Here is a 15243-nt window from a genome sequence, read left to right as displayed (position 1 = left end):
CAATTAAAATTTTTACAATACTATTATTTTAAAAGTCGTATAAAAATATTTAATCTTGCAAAAGAGAAAGAAGGCAGATGAGTCATAAATTGATCTATCATGCATACAAGTCGCTTCTTGAGAATTTAAGTCTTCAGAACGGAAGAATAATTAGAGAGATATAGGTACAGGTAAAGCAATAATTGATTTAAAACTTAGCCATTTTCTTATACATTTTCTCTGCCTACTCTGTGTAAAACCCGCGTTGAAGATAGACAGATATATCTTACGATTTCATTGTGGAAATATCCGATAAGCCACGATTTGGCGTTTCCCCTGATTTATTGCTACGCATACACGATTTATATGTCATGTCTCAGAGTTGGATTCAGTTGTTCTATTATTTCTTTATAAGTATCTCTACAGAATACACAATTTGAGATTTTGATTACGTAATGGTTTTCTTTCACTGTACCACACGCATCTTTACATGAAAAAATCGTAAAATCGTGACTAGAGAAAAGCTGTCGTAGGAATGTGGGTGAATTTTTCAGAATCTGTTAAATATGGGTACATACAGGTCAAAGAAAGATGAGAAAAATACAACCCAAGCGGAGAAAATAATTGGTTTTGTCATATGCTAAATGCTATTATCTCAATTAAATAACAGATAACATTGTAGATATAAGTGTTTTATTTGGTATTGTCGTTTAATTATCATTAATAGATAACGATCTACAAATGTCAATACAAATATACATGCGTATGAAATTTTGGGCAATGGACACCTGTAATTTTTAGGGCTAGAAATACTTTCTATATACAACAAACCGTATACCAATATTGCCCCTACTAACATATCTACAGGCGTTGAATTTTACAATAGTCGTAGGTAAATAGTAATAACGGGGATTATAAAGATTATAAGTATTTGTAATACTGCCCCTACTAACATACCTAACAAAGGGAATAATTATTTTTTGATATTTATATTTCCCATGATTACTGTACCTACAGCTACTGTAAAATTCAACGTTTGTTTATGGTAGAATTAATATGCATTAATTTTATCATAAATTATTACGCATGCTTATTATAGAAGTTGTATAAGGTAGGTTATTGATAATTTTAATCATTTATATTGTGAAATACCAACACGTAAACGACATTATTAGTCATATATACATATTTATTACCATAACAGTCACTGTGGTCCTATTCCACTGATTTTAATATTATATATTATATATACATATAGCTATTCCTTAAACATATTATAATATGTTGCGGAATTTATTTATACCTGTGATTTATTTTTAATTCTCGATTAGTTACATTCGACGACCTCGGTGGCCTAGCGATTTAGCACACCGCTTCGAAAGTACCAATGATCGCAGATACGATTCCTTGTACGATACAAACATTTATACTCATGAGTATGATTGTTTATAATGGTCAGGATGTTTTCTATGTACAATATGTAACAAAATATAATTACTTAAGTATTTGTATTAGATGTCTAGTACCCACAACATCTCTAATTAGCTTGGGACTAGATGGAACTGTGTGAATGGTCCAGGGATATTATATTACTATTATTATTTACCTAAGTTGATGGCTAACCTGATGTTAAGGGGTAACCAATGTACACAAATATCACTACGGACATCACTATGTATTGTATGTCGCCCGTAATACCACTCATACTTACGTCAATCCAGAGGACTAAGGTGGCATGTCTTTATCTTGCAATTGCACTGCCTTATGTCTTCAACCGAATTTACAAAGCAACTTAGCAGCTGATATAGTTAAGGCAGTGACACTCGGTAAAACGAATTTTCCAAAGTTTAATCACTAGATAACTGTGTTACTATATAAATAAATCTGAAATTAAATAAAGTGGCTATTACATAACACTAGTGACTAATCTAACTTGCCTACTCGATTTCAGTCAAAACATTGAATTTTATAGATTAAATATTTTTCATGAATTCCATAGATTAAAAATATACACAAAACATTTTTAGGCGCACCTTCTAAGGGAGTGGGTTATTATCTTTGGCAATCAAATCGGTAGGTAGTTCATTGAACTCGTAATCTAAAGCGAGGAAATATGATATATAATATAACTGTCAGCCACGTGACGTTTACACGCAAGTGTAGGCTTGCAGATGCCATCTCAGAGTAAAAAAATACTATTATTGTGAATATTTGCCAAATGTTGCGGATCTAAGAACAAGCATATGCACACTATTTAGGCATTTGCAGGCATGAAAACAAAACAAAATATTATATATAAGCACTTTACGCATCACACAACAGAGTAGGAACTTACTTTTCTATTCTATGGTTTGCAAAGATTCATTTAGATTTTTTTGTGCAATTCAGTTGTTGTTGGTCGCATATGCGTACCCGTCATACAACAATCAGCTTTTGTTTGAAATAATACAAAAGTTGTTTTGTTGTGCAAACTATGGATGCGGTTTTTTTCGGACTCATTACCAATCAACACATAGATTAAGTTTTTAGTATAAGGCTATTGTCCATTTATAAAACATAATCAATTTTGATTAAAGTTCTCATAAGGGTGAAGGCAACCCTTATAAAACGTCACTAAGTTAATTGCTCTACAATTATTTGTTTATACATAGTTCGTTGCTGCGGATATGTATTAAATCTTGCACCATTTGTCACTGCGTCCGTTAGTTACTATTAACAAATCAAATCCAATAAAAATTAATGTAGGACATTTTAGTCGCTTATGAACGTCAAATTTTGTATTCACATTTTTTCCCTACCGTCCAGTTCCGTATACATATTGAGAATTGAGAAGATCTGGCAAGAAATTCAACTGAATTTCTTTTTATTTAAAGCCAGTTTATTTATATTGTGTACCTACGTATATAGGTGTCTATAACCAACATTAATTGAAAATCCCGTGCATAAACTATTATTGCCATGCACGTTTGTCATTCAAGTAAACGTTTAGTGTGTAATAAAAGGCTTTGCTCAATAAATTTAACAGATGTTTTGAATTTATTTAAATGTAATTCTAGTATATCCTTCAGTATGTTATTGTAAATTTTTATATCTATTCCCATAAAAGACCCATTGACTTTTTCTAACCGATACTTAGTGACAGCAATAATTTAGTATTATTGTTAGTATCAATTGAAAGTCTACTATTTCGACTTTTAATTAATACTATTTGTCTCAAGCAATATACAATTTATTAGACCAAAAAAATGTTATATTTCATTTAGAATAGAGTCTATCGATTTACCAATTTCATTAAAGTCCTTCCAGACTTTAGAGCGTGATTACTGCTAGGTACAAACTAAGTAGGTAGTGAGTAACTCGATTGTTTATAATGACGTCAAACAAATACAGATATATCCACTATCATATATGTTGAATAATATACCTAAATATATTCAATGTAATGTTACATTTATGAATATACATATTAATGCGCATATAAAGCTAAATACATTAATATAATAATCTCTCATCAATACAAATAATCAAACACATGTTTGCACAGTGCGAGGAATCGAATCGGCGCCTATCGGAAGTAAGGCAGTGTGCTAAACTGCTAGACTACCGGGGCCGAGATATTTCACCATTTTAAGTTTACGTGAATATGTTTAATATAATTTAACTTACATATTTTTTTTTAGTTATTTGTCATAGCAATATCTAGTGTATTGCAATAACTGTTTGAGTATTTGATGATAACTAACAATATGTAGGTAGGTGTAGATTTTTTTTTAAATATTCATTATTAATTATATATATTCCAAATTCCAAACAGCGTCATCTAGTGTAGTAAAATATGTGTGTATGTCTGTTCGCTTATACCCTTTTTACCACTCACTTTAATGGATCCTCTGAAATTTGACGTGGAGACAGATAGGCTTTAAATTTTATTAAAAAAAGCAGAATAACAAAGCTGGTAACAGCAGTTTGAAATAAAAATACCTGGAATATTCATATCTACTCATTAGAATAAATATGTTTCTGGACGTTTAAATCGTATAATTACGAAAAATCAACAAACGAACAAAAATTGTTACAGACAAATTATTTCACAATTAGGCCCGAGTACAAAGCAGTTTGGGCGAAACTTTTTTCACCAATTTGATTGTTAAATTAATTCGTTTCTAGAGACTGTATTCAAAGTTATTTGTTCAAAGTTATAATAGAGCGTGAAGCCTTTTAAATTAATAGATGTGAACTTTCAATAGAAATAAATTGATAAAGTTTAATATTATTCACTTGTTTGATTTGATTTCACGATTGAGAAATCAAACATTCTCATTCTATTAGGTATTATTCAACTTTAAATAGTTTAAATTTAATACAGGATTAGGCGTTCAAGCCGTAAAATAATATTCATACTAATATCGTTATTAAAAAGAGGTGTTCATGGTAGAAGGGTGAAAATTTTAGGGTTGTATTTATTTATTATTTGTACATATATGTAATATATAATAAAGATTATATATATAGATAGATGATTATGAAAATTAGATTATATAAAAAAAAAACTAAAGTTTTATCCAAAAAAATATAACAAATGTTTTGGTGTGGTCCAGGCATTTGAAAAATATTATACATCATAATTATTATAAGACCTACTGGAAATGTAAATTGGATTCTATTTTCCGCAATCAGCCTCTCATCTAGGCCGTTGTGCGATTAGAGCCGAGACGACCAAAGTAGCCAGCCAATCTCTTCTTCTCTTCAAAAGACCTGAATACCCACAAAATTTCATAATATTCGGTCCAGCCGTTACAGAGCAGTTTAGGTATAATTTTATATATTAGACATACGAGATAGATGTACAATATAGCATATTGTAACTTCATCTTCTAACTGCGCAATTCAATTCCCAAATTCACAACGAGTGAGCGAACAAAGCTGTAATGGAAGCTGAGTGACAATTAATTGTAATTGGACCATTTGGGGATACCCAGTTATGCGGGCCATGTCCTAAGCTTGACCTACAATATTACATTACAAACAGCTTTATATGCTATGAATATAAATAAACTAACTAATATAATGTGAATTATTAGATATTAATTTCATTTTAATTTATGCTAAATGTGGTTGCAATATTTCTTAGAGATACATATTTTTTATATAAATAAAATTAATAAGAAAAAAATAAATAGAATAAAATATTTTCATATATTTTTGCAAAAACCTATGCTGTATCTGTAGGTACATTCTTGATAAGCTTAATTCAAAAACTCAAGTTATTATAATTATTTAATATTATTTATGCTATATGTAATAATTATTCACCTTTGCCAATCTTGCCATTTAGTAGTTTGTATTCACACAAAATCCTAAACGCTGAACAATATTAATTTAAAGGAGCAACACGCAAGTTTCTTCCTCGTTCTTTTTGTGACGAGACTGCTTTCCGAATGAGCGGTACAATAAAAAATATACGAGTATTGAAAAGTACTTATACATATTAAGTTTATTAGAAAGATTATGTCTATATCTATTATATATATAGTTGAATTTATTTACACATTACAATGTGGCCAATTACTTACAGGCGACTTCCACTAATTGGGGGAGACAACTAATTCACATTTAAGGGTCTACTGAACTAAGGATGGATCACACTAATGAAGTAAGTTATACACGCACCTTACCTAGAGTTGTCCATGTGAGGTAAATTATTAATAATAATAATATATTTGAACCAACAGCGTCATCAAATCCCAAGCTAAGCACGTTTTAAAATAAAGAATATGTATTTCTATTTAAATAATAAATAAATGATGGCCACGGTAGTGTAGCGGTTTAGCACACCGCCTTACGCGGTCGCGGGTCCATTCCCCGCACGGTACAAACATTTATATTCAAGAATATGAGTGTTTGTACGCACGGTACTTCAAGAATATTATTGTTTGTATCGGTCTGGGTGTTTTCTACGTATATTATATATGTATTTACAAAAAAGTAACTATCTAGAACCCATAACATAAGCTCTGTTTAGTTTGGGGCTAGTTGACTATTGAATTGTATATTGCTATATGACATGTAAAAAAAATATTTTGCTTTATAAAAAAATTGTACAGAGAAATATTTTAATGGATGTTAATGGAATGGTGCACCATCCTGCGCTGACGGTGTACTAGATGTATGATACATAAATGGATTAGAATGAATTTTAGCACGTAGATGGTTCAAATCCCAGGAGATGAATGAAGATGGAATGGTGTCCCACCTACGCTAATGGCTGATATATCCCTTGGCGTATCCCAAAGGAAAATACTTGTTACTGTTATTTAAATTCATGTAGGTAAAGCTATAAATTGCAGGATGTCTCTATATAATATTATAAATGCACGCGTCTGTGTGTCTGTACCTTTTTACAAAAAAGCAGAAGTCTTAATGAAATATATGAGAAAAAAAACGTGAAGATATTTAATCTAAGTATATAAAAACAGATGAAACTGTATGTTATATTAAAATATCGAAATTGAAAATTCACCCGTTAAACACTTCATTTTAATTATAATAAAAAAAATATTCATATTAAAAATAAAGAATAGATGTAAGTCCTTCGTACATTTCTAGATTATACTATAACTTTATTGCGACATTAAACAAAGATTTGTTTATTACGTTGGTATCGCCTCACGTAGCTTGCAAATACATATATTACGTAGTCAATACGTTGCAAACATGTAGACGCATAGATGCAACCGAAACTGTCAAGCAACATACAGCAAAGTAGATTCAACTTAAAATCACAGAAAATAGGTTTTAAAATAATTTTTAACCATCAATTCAAACTCAACTATTTAAAATATAGTACAATAAATTAATAACCAGCATAACGCTGCAAAAAGTGGAAAAGAGCACTCAAAGTCACGTTATTCCGACGAATCCTTCATTAGATTTAATTCGATTTTGTCAAAAGTTATCATGTATTTTAATCGAGTAGTATTGCATCGAATGCCAATGTAATGAACAAAGTTCAGTCTGATCGAGCAGTATTGCATCGAATACCGAAGTAATGAAAGTTCAGTCACTGGCCGATATCAATCGAGTTGTAATACAGTGGATGAGTGTGCAGAAGACCTTATTGACGCTAGCCTGATCGTAACCAAGGTAACCATTACAAGATCGATAACCTCATTAATAATACGTAGGTACAGTGCATTGAAATCCTATGCCGTTTGAAATGAATACCTATGTCTTTGTGACTTTTTCCATAGTATTCAATGTTGAATTTGTTTCTTCAAAGATATTTAAAATTGTTCTTCAATTGAAATATAAAGCTTTATGCTGATTTAATTAAGGTACACTATTTTATTGCCTTCGTTAAAATGTAATAAAAATTTAATACTTTCCAAATAATACCTACCAGTAATTAATTTTAAACTTCAGAGAATACAATCAAATCGTACAGTCAGTTTTGAACGAAACACAGCTTGTATTATATGTTTGATAATTAATTGATATATTTAAATACATTTGAAATTGTATTATTTGTTAAATAATTAATTTAAATACATTTGATAGGGGGAGGAGAAGGAGTTGTAGTTATTATTTATTACTAGTTATTTAATACTAGCTGTACACGCGATTTCGTCCGCTTGGATTTTAACTTTATTTGTCTAAAATAAAAGTAGCCTATGTTACTCCACATATGTTACTACACCAATAAAAGTCCCGTCAAAATCGGTTCAGCCATTTCAGAGATTAGCCGGAACAAACAGACAGACAAAAATTGTAAAAAATGTTATTTTGGTGTATGTACCATATTTATATTCATATGCATATAGTAACAAACGGTTATTTCAATATTACAAACAGACACTCCAATTTTATTTATATGTATACATGTATAGATGTATAAAGGTAAAAAGAAAATATAGAAAGAGAGTTGGAATACGGAGATATATATATTAAGAACGATTGTCAGGACATTGAAGTACAAAACTTATAAATTACTAAGTATATAGGTAGTAGGTGCAAAAAATAGTTCTAAATATTTTGCAGGTTTTGGTATCATTAAATATCAACATGAATAAATAGATAATAATATTGGCTTATGATACCACACACAGTGCTTCCAGTCACTCAACAAGGGTCCGTTGATTATACAAACGCATTTAAACATGAAATAACTGTCCCGTATTATCATAACATACGTTTGTATGTTTATCATATACATAGGTACGTCTTCAATACAGATTACTAAAGATTCTATTTATGAGATGCCTAGTTCTTAATATTTGAATCTTTATAATTTTAATTTTTGTCAACAAAATCTTAAATTATTATTGTCATTAGTATTATTATACATTTTCTTCCAAATTAAGAAAAGAGCCAGAAAATTAGAGACTAATATGTAGCAATAAGTAGATAGTTCTTAATATTTCAGCTTTTAAATTATTGTCAACTAAACCTTGAATAATAAATAATCATTAATAATAAATTAATGATTATTTTCTTGCAAATGGAGAAAGAAATCAGAGATTTTCTATCGCCCTGTGTTCCATTCATTGGCAATATTGACAGTCAGTAGATAGGTTTTTAGAAACTATATGCTGTCATTTGTTCCAGCATTCGACAGATGAACGGTAGTCCCAAAGTTATGAGGTTGTCGATTTTTTACTGCTGTGCTCTTTGACCCTCATAGTTACCGAACGTTTTGTTAGGCCAATGTAAGAGCTACAGCAACTGCAGTCAATTTTGTAGATAACTGACACTTAATAAAACTAAGAGATTATTATTTACCATTACATTATTCGCGTTACGACTCGATTAACTATATTAATGAGAGGTAATCACTTCTGAATATAAAAACATTCTCCTTAGTAGGATCGGAACGGGTTGACATGACATATTTCATTGAATAATCACAATCATAATTAATAAATAATTCTCAACAAAGAACATTATTATTCAAGGTTGAGACCTAAGACGAGATAGAGTATGTGTGACTAATATGACAAATAATGTAGTATATTACTTTGGCAAATATAAACGAGATAGTAACGGTAGGGTTATCATATGGAAGTTTAAAAAATAACGTTACAATACTTCCTAGTCTTATTTATGTCATAGGATAGCGCAATGGTGTAGGAATAGTATCAATCTTTATTCAAATAAATTTAAAACAACTTATCTGAGTTTATGTTCATCGTATTATGATTGACTGGTGGACGATAGCAGCATGAACATCAAGCCCGCCCGCCTGTACTATATGGTAATTGGTATGGTATACCCGACAGCGTATACCAATTACAACACAGTACAACACGATGTTCTATTATAAAAAAATGCACTTTAGAATAATAGATTTTTTCAATTTGCACTCATTTGGATTACCTAAAGGTTTCTAAAAATATGACCCACATTTATTTTGGCGTTAGGCAATAAAAACTCTTCTAGCAAATAATCATCGCCTTATATTGATAAATGGCACAGACTTTAATGACACTGCGCATTGAATATATCTAAAAATGTAAGATCATAATAATCATAACAGCCAAAACATTACATAGATAACATATTTAAAAGAATTTGTTTCATAATGTGTTGTTGTACCATTACATTCAGAAGAACTAACAACAGTGAATTTCTATTTCAAAAGCCTAAATTAGACTTCAAATTCTTCAATATTATATCCCATTGAAGAATTTTAAGTCTAACTTATTTTTAATATCTTATTTTTTATCATTACAACAAAATAATGAGTACAATTTTTTGTATATAAATAATGTAATCATTGAATGTAAGTGGCCTATAATTCTTATCGTTATTCATTAAACCCAAACATCATACCAGTTAATAACGTATGAGGTCAAAAATTAACTAATTGAGACGGTACAGGCATATAATTACTTTAAAAATTATACCTACTTGATATTTTATCATATAAGCGAGCCCGCAATTTTGAACACGTACGAGTATCTTTTGTCTGTAAACCGATTGTATAAAAAAGGCAAAATTTTAAGGGAAATTTGGTCAAAACAGGTCCCATATTGTCCAAGAAATTTCCGAGATAAGTTCTCACAAACCCACAACAAAAAGATATAAGTTATTGTTTTGGGTTCTATCAGACTGATAAAGTCTCAAAATTTTAGTTTATAATATTAGTTTTTTCTAATAAACGAGTATCTTCCAAAGATGCTGATCAATTACATTTTTATTATACACATACATTATGTTTCTAGAGTAATAAATAATTGAGATATAATTTCGTAATGAGAAACAATTATATTTTATTATTTTTAATTCAATTTGTTAACAAGGTGACAGCTGGACAGAAATGAAAACTATCGCCTACTATACATGACCAGCATCAAGAATATCACAAAATAAATATGTGACGCTTGTATTACTTTATAAATTACCAATCGTCAGGGCTAAGATGTTAAGTTTCTGTATTCAATAATTTCACTGCCCCTACAAAATGTCACTGTAATCCGAAACACAGCCTACAAAACAAGTAGCTATGCACCAGAATAGCAGAAACAGAGGTACAAACACGAACATCATAGTACAAGGTCTCTTTCTGGTTACATAAAATTAAATTTAAGCATTGTTGTCATATATAAACTGATTTTATTGCAAACGTAGCTCACTAAAGGAAATGAACGTGCAAATCTCCCGGAAACCATACATTGTTCTCGCTACTTCGCGACGGATTATTTCATGCATCAATTTACGTCCAAGTGGCAATCACAAGCGTCGAGCAATTTTGCATAAACCATGTACACATTGTAGGAAAGTCATTTCAAATATCTATTCGATAGATCTTTGTATCAAAATGGATTGACAAGCGACAGATCATAGAATAATGGTCCCTTGCCAATTGGTGCATCTTTACATTGTATAAAATGAAATCGCTACCGTTATCGCTTTATGTTCGCTTATCTTTGCTTTTAAACTACTGCAGTTTTTAGCAATAGATAGAGGGGTTCAAGACGAAGATTTATATGTATAATACGAAGACGAAGATTTATATGTATAATATGAAGACGAAGTTTATATACTTTCTGATTTTATCATCGTTCTTTCTCTATTCACATTAGCGTAGTTAAAAAAATTGTCATTGCCAACGTACACAACACAAATAAACTACGCAGAAGATATAGGCAAGTCAAATGTTCACAATTAAAACATCTATCTTGCGGTAGATAGATGTTTTAATTGTGAACATCCCCATAATTGTAATAATTATTTATAATACAATTACATAATTAGAACCAACATGTTACACATATCTACTTAATATTTTAACTACGGATTAGTAATGTTGACTTAAAAATGTGAAATTGTACACTATTTGTTTAAAAGAACAACAGATAAGTTTGCTCATTTTACTTGACTGAAACTGCATTCCAAATAAGCCGTAGAATAAAAAGAGGGCTATTCATTTTTTTTATATAATTAAATTAGTAAACAAGTAAATGGCTCATTTGACAGTAAATGGCAACCGTTATTTGAATATAGATTATTTCTATTCTATTCATCTGTAATACGGCCGCCAATGTGACCTTGTGTCCAAATGAATTTTACATTGTCGTAAAATTCAGACCTTCAAGACAACGAACATTGGTCGGCCTATTGTTTAAAGTTATACAAACTTATGTATGTCACTGGAATATTGGCAAATGAACAAATACCTAACAGTTCCATGCGCAGTTGTTCTCAATAATTTAACAATATTGTTGCAAATTGGCAACTAAACTGTGCGGTTGAAATTTGTACTGCTAAATCTATTTTTCATGCACAAAACCATATCATAACAGACTAGTATTTCTCTGTTTGAATATAGATAAGTATTAGCATAAGAAAGATATGTAAATATTAATGATGCCATATTTATGAATATTGTTAGAAATAGAAATAATTTTTATTCAAATAAATTCAATGACAGCACTTTTGAATAGTCATATTTTTTATTCTACCACTCATTTGGAACCCAGATACATAACAAGAAGAATGAACAAGAAACTTGTGTGTTGCTTTTTGAATAGATGTTTTTTATATACATAATTACACAACAACAAGTAAGACTATAATATTGTTGATGAATGTGTTTATAAAATGTCAAATAAATTAAAAATCTTTTTTATAATATCCAATCTTCCGATTCAGCTCCTACTTGAGGAATATACGGAAACATTTAATTAATAATTATAAAGACAGTCGCATCCCTACGGTAACAATAAATGTTTGTCTGTTTGTTAAATTTTTATGACAAAACTTAACTAAGCTGATCTTATACAAATTGGCGATCTTAGCGACGAGTCAGTCTGTTTGGTCCCTTTTTATGGTTGAACAGATCCTAATGAAATTTGACGTGTTATCGTTATGACGTAGGCAGATCTTTTACCTAAAAAGGCAGACATAGTTCAAAAATAAAAATTAGGTATTGGTATGTAATATTATGTTATCTGTGGTATAGGTAAAATAGGATGCCATTGCTTTTTGCCACCCATAAAGATAAATGAAAGCCTCATAGGTACGTATGGCACTGAATCATCTGTATTAAATTATTATATTATATTAAATAACATATTATTAATACGTTATTTTATTGTTTATTTTGTTACATTTCATGGTTATACTGTTATATATTACATACCTATATGAATTTTAGGTACAATGATGGCACAACTATTACAGCTATGTTTTATACCATATAAGTTTATCAAAATGTATATTGTTATAACTTTGTAATAAAATATATTATATTACGTATATGTACATATTTTAATTATAATACAAAATTATTATTACATGTTGTTATGTATCTTACAAAATAACGTAAATTATAAATTAATAAGTCCCATATAAATAGGTTTCTAATTTGAATAGATTAGAATGGGACATTTATGACACATTTTTGGAAGCGTTTATGTTAGAGGTCATTATATTAAACCATGTCAGGTAGATAGGTAGGTACATACAGAAAACATAAAACAGAATGGCATTTATAATCTACAGGAGAACATATAATTACACAAATTATATAAAGAAATATAACAAACTGAAACTTAGGTGAAAACAACAAATTTCCTAATGTTAGATAAATGGTAAACGGAGAATAATTTTTTAAATTTTCTATAAAATGTACACTCACGTGGTAAGTTTTGTATGAAAGGTAATTTTTATTTTCTATTTATAATATTACATTAAGTACCTATTATTAATCTGACGACCTCGGTGGACTAGCGGTTTGGAACACTGTTTCCATTCCGATCATCGCGGGTTCGATTCCCGCACAATGTAAGCATTTGTTTTTATGAGTATGATTGTTTATTTTACATTTGCCTTATATCTAAGCGTTTTTCTATTTATGTGCAAAAAAATAATAGTTTCATTGCTTAATACTGGTCGAATTTTATTTTATATAAAATAAAATATTGAATAGGTTCTCATAACCAAAATAATATTAATTATTGAAGTACTTAATGCCAAAAAAATAACTTTTCATGTAAGTAATTCCAAATACTTTATAACTATAATTAATTATCTACATCTGTGACAGTCAAAATTATTATAAAACAAAACTAGCAATTGCCTTAGTTTAACGAATAATACAGGTAATTAAATAATAACATAAATATAATAATTAACTGCGAGGCTACCGTAAAAGATGTCACCAGTCTTAAAATTATGTTTGAAAGAACTTCGCAATAAATATAATAGGTAGGTAGATATCTTACAAATAAAAATTATATAGGTTCAGATTCATAACAATACGATCAAAAAGTATAAACAGAAAAAAATACTACATAGATAAATTGTATTAGGGAAACACCGGCTTACATTAGAATTAACTAAAGTTTAAAATATAAGTATAAAAATACACAAATATATTTATATAGTTATAGGTCTAACTAATATAGTTTGAATGTACTTACATTTTTATTAAATTGATGTGTCGCGTCTACCTTCAATTGACTCAGTCCAATACCGTTTAATTTCTTTAAACACGCATATTAGGCAGTAATAAAATGTTGTTATTAAAAAAATCCTCGTCACATATCTTAATGTTTCTGTCATCACATCACAAAAAAACTATGAACTGTTTTTGTATTTACACTTACTAAAAAATACGCGGTGTTTCTCACTATCGTCACACACACCAATCTTCAACGGCCGTATTCAACACACTAACCATTTACGCTCTTCAAATACTGGCGGTAGCGTATTTGCGCCCGCGCATTGTCAATTTTACACCCATTAAACATGTAGTTGTAAAATAAACCGTATACCTATAGGCATAAGGCTATTAAACGATATCCTAAAATCGTTAAAGCCAGTCGGTCTCGGATGATTCATTGTCCGTCCACAGCTGGCTGCGTCATTCATATGCATCGGTGCGGTGTAAGGTGAATTGAAGTGAGGTAATATCTACCTTATTTCCAATGATATAGAATATCTTATCAATGAATGAAAGTGTTTTGAGCTTACCTTTTACTAGAACGGTAAATCAGGTGCCATACCTTCTGTAATCTAAAACCTATCATCGAAAAGCAATGAGGATACCAATAATTAAATTATTTGCTTTGCATAAAAGATTCTTTGTTTGTATTATTTTATTGTACAATAAATTATGAATAAAAAGACACAATTGACATTGTACAATGTTTTCTAAAACCATACAATAGTTACTAAAGTTAATATATAAATTATTTTCGTACATAAGCAATGAATATTTTATTCTCATTTCTGTACGGTATTTTTTTATATGTGTAATAGCAAACAAAGTGAAGGCTAGACCGTCGCATATACGCTATCTCCTGCTTCCGGTTTATAGTCGACTTTTGGAACATTCTGTACGAACATCACAGCATCATGTGATCTTTAGGGCCAATCTGGATGACTAAGGTCCGTGAGTAAGGTAAGGTGATCAGAAAAATTACAGAGTACGAAGCCATGAGCTTCGTACTCTGTAATTTTTCTGCTCAAAAGACAGCCAATAAAAGCAATTTGCGTAGCGGCTGAATTAGTTGAGACAGAGAGGCCCATGCAGACAGCTTTGTAAGTCTGCCTTGGTAAATATTCTTAAAATAGTAGTTATTAACTACTTTTCTTCGTTTTAGATATATTGTTACCAATTTAGAAGAGTAATGGTGCGTTTTAATATATCTATTAACGTCTCCATAAAACTGTTATTACTTTGGTCATGTTTAATAGAACCGGAAACTGCAGTCGATTCTCGTTAAATTCTATATTTTAACAGGTTATTGTATTTTTAAA

At 29.9% G+C, this 15243-nt stretch overlaps 1 protein-coding gene across 1 annotated transcript in view; it reads right to left on the bottom strand.

Moving 5' to 3' along the window:
• LOC131855576 (G-protein coupled receptor moody-like) overlaps window positions 1-14136 on the bottom strand; it is a 59070-nt gene extending 44934 nt beyond the window's left edge. The window contains exon 1 of the mRNA XM_059206854.1: window positions 13902-14136. The gene's annotated coding sequence lies outside the window, so the exon portion shown is untranslated. The remainder of the gene's footprint in view (window positions 1-13901) is intronic.
• Between the last annotated feature and the right edge of the window lie 1107 nt (window positions 14137-15243).

Source organism: Achroia grisella, unplaced genomic scaffold, assembly GCF_030625045.1.
Source record: "Achroia grisella isolate CSIRO2021 unplaced genomic scaffold, CSIRO_AGI_Agris_v1 utg146, whole genome shotgun sequence".
Classification (NCBI taxonomy): domain Eukaryota; kingdom Metazoa; phylum Arthropoda; class Insecta; order Lepidoptera; family Pyralidae; genus Achroia; species Achroia grisella.
This window is presented reverse-complemented; position numbering and strand designations above follow the sequence as displayed.